This window comes from Astyanax mexicanus, unplaced genomic scaffold (assembly GCF_023375975.1).
Source record: "Astyanax mexicanus isolate ESR-SI-001 unplaced genomic scaffold, AstMex3_surface scaffold_92, whole genome shotgun sequence".
Taxonomy (NCBI): Eukaryota; Metazoa; Chordata; class Actinopteri; order Characiformes; family Acestrorhamphidae; genus Astyanax; species Astyanax mexicanus.
The window spans coordinates 17,501-20,000 of record NW_026040102.1 but is presented as its reverse complement, the minus strand read 5'-3'; the positions used below and the strand labels follow the sequence as shown (position 1 = coordinate 20,000).

Genomic DNA, 2,500 nt, shown 5'->3' with positions numbered 1-2,500 from the left:
TCTGGTTTCCCCGCACGCTGCCCGGCGGGTCATGGGAATAACGCCGCCGGATCGCGGGTCGGCATAGTTTACGGTCGGAACTACGACGGTATCTGATCGTCTTCGAACCTCCGACTTTCGTTCTTGATTAATGAAAACATTCTTGGCAAATGCTTTCGCTTTCGTCCGTCTTGCGCCGGTCCAAGAATTTCACCTCTAGCGGCGCAATACGAATGCCCCCGGCCGTCCCTCTTAATCATGGCCCTGGTTCAGGAAACCCACAAAATAGAACCGGAGTCCTATTCCATTATTCCTAGCTCAGGCATTCAGGCGAGTTTGGTGCCCGCTTTGAACACTCTGATTTTTTCAAAGTAAACGCTCCGGACCCCTGAGGACCGGACACCCAACCAAGGGCATCCGGGGGGCGCCGGGAGGCAGGGTCTGGGACAGGCGGTAGCTCGCCTCGCGGCGGACCGCCAGCCCACTCCCGAAGTCCAACTACGAGCTTTTTAACTGCAGCAAATTTAATATACGCTATTGGAGCTGGAATTACCGCGGCTGCTGGCACCAGACTTGCCCTCCAATGGGTCCTCACCCATGTGTTTAGGATACGTTCATTCCGATTACAGGGCCTCGAAAGAGACCTGCATCGTTATTTTTCGTCACTACCTCACCGTGTCGGTAATGGGTAATTTGCGCGCCTGCTGCCTTCCTTGGATGTGGTAGCCATTTCTCAGGCTCCCTCTCCGGAATCGAACCCTGATTCCCCGTTACCCGTGGTCACCATGGTAGCCCCCTATGCTACCATCGACAGCTGATAGGGCAGACATTCGAATGAGACGTCGCCGCCGCGGTGGGCGCGCGATCGACCCGAGGTTATCTAGAGTCACCAAAGGGCCGGGGGAAACCCTCGCGGGTCCCCCCGGGTGGGTTTTGGGTCTGATAAATGCACGCATCCCGGCCCCCCCGAGAGAGGACCGGTCAGCGCTCGTTTGCATGTATTAGCTCTGGAATTACCACAGTTATCCGAGTAACGTGTGGAGCGATCAAAGGAACCATAACTGATTTAATGAGCCATTCGCAGTTTCACTGTACCTTCCGTGTGCACTTAGACCTGCATGGCTTAATCTTTGAGACAAGCATATGTTACTGGCAGGATCAACCAGGTTGCTGCGAGTGGTTTTTGTCACAGAAAAAACCATTGGTTCTTAGAGGGGAGAGGGATCGGCCCCGTACCGTCCGAAGGACCCCCCGGGGAGGGGGGGACGGGCGGAGAGGCTCGTCCGAGCTCACCCCTCATTGCTCCCAGTGGAAATTAGTGTGGCAACTCCGCTGCGCGAGTTCCCGCTTGCTTCGGGGATAACAAGGAAACGCTCGTTCCGAAACCGGGGGTCCGGAGCTTTTTGAAGCCGGGTGCTGGAGCTCGGTTGGACGCGAGGACCACCGAGGCATCCGAGTCCGACGGCTCCGGGCCGACCGGTTATCGTGTAGGGCAGATTGAGATATAGACGGGCCGTCTACGACTCCCTCGGATAGGTTCGGAAAGGTCCTCCCCCTGACGGAGGACCCCCCTGGAGGCTAACCCGCTGGGTCGGGTAGGAACGCACCGCGCACAGTGGCCACGGAGGGCCGCGCGGTTGCCTACCCAGGCGGGCTCGGTAGTCCATTCGATCGGGTCAAAATAATGAAAGAGATACCCCCCCTGGAACCGTCTCTGGAAGTTTGGTTTTTCCTCCGTACCGCCTGGGGGGCGGGGGGCGGGACGGAGGCCGACCTGCGGAGCTTCTTGGTCGGGTAGGATCGGGTCCGTGTTATAGTGTCCAAAAATCCACTTTGGAACCATTATTGGGGCTTTATTTAAGCTCTGCCATGCTTAGAAATGAATGGAGAATCATCTCCAGTGCTTGGACCCCTAGTCATTGCCACTCTCCTCAACAGTCCGACGGCACCCCTTTGAAAAACCCCCCGACGAAAAATCCTCCAGAGCGCGGGCGAACTCGCTCCGAGGCCGACCGGAGTGCACCTTCGTCGGGCAAGGGAGTCGGGCGAAGGGGGTCAGAAATCCTGGAGCTCGCCACCCTCACTAGTTTTTGGCGTGAAATGGTAGACCAAAAGTGGGGACTTAGAAAAATTTCGCACTTTTTCGACCTACCACTGGTAGACCGAGTGGGACTTAGTCATTTTTTCAGCTTTTTCGGGCCTACCACTGGTAGACCAAGTTGGACTTAGTCATTTTTTCAACTTTTCGAGCCTACCACTGGTAGACCAAGTTGGACTTAGTCATTTTTTCGACTTTTCGAGCCTACCACTGGTAGACCAAGTTGGACTTAGTCATTTTTTCGACTTTTCAGAGCTACCACTGGTAGACCAAATGGGACTTAGTCATTTTTTCAACTTTTCGAGCCTACCACTGGTAGACCAAGTTGGACTTAGTCATTTTTTCAACTTTTCGAGCCTACCACTGGTAGACCAAGTTGGACTTAGTCATTTTTTCGACTTTTCGAGCCTACCACTGGTAGAC

The 2,500-nt window shown here is 55.0% G+C and overlaps 1 non-coding gene across 1 annotated transcript in view; it reads right to left on the bottom strand.

Moving 5' to 3' along the window:
* Window positions 1-1,148, bottom strand: part of LOC125798898 (18S ribosomal RNA) — a 1,864-nt gene extending 716 nt beyond the window's left edge. Inside the window, exon 1 of the ribosomal RNA XR_007437686.1 lies at window positions 1-1,148. This exon is cut by the window's left edge and continues 716 nt beyond it. This is a non-coding gene — a ribosomal RNA (18S ribosomal RNA).
* Window positions 1,149-2,500: the final 1,352 nt, after the last annotated feature.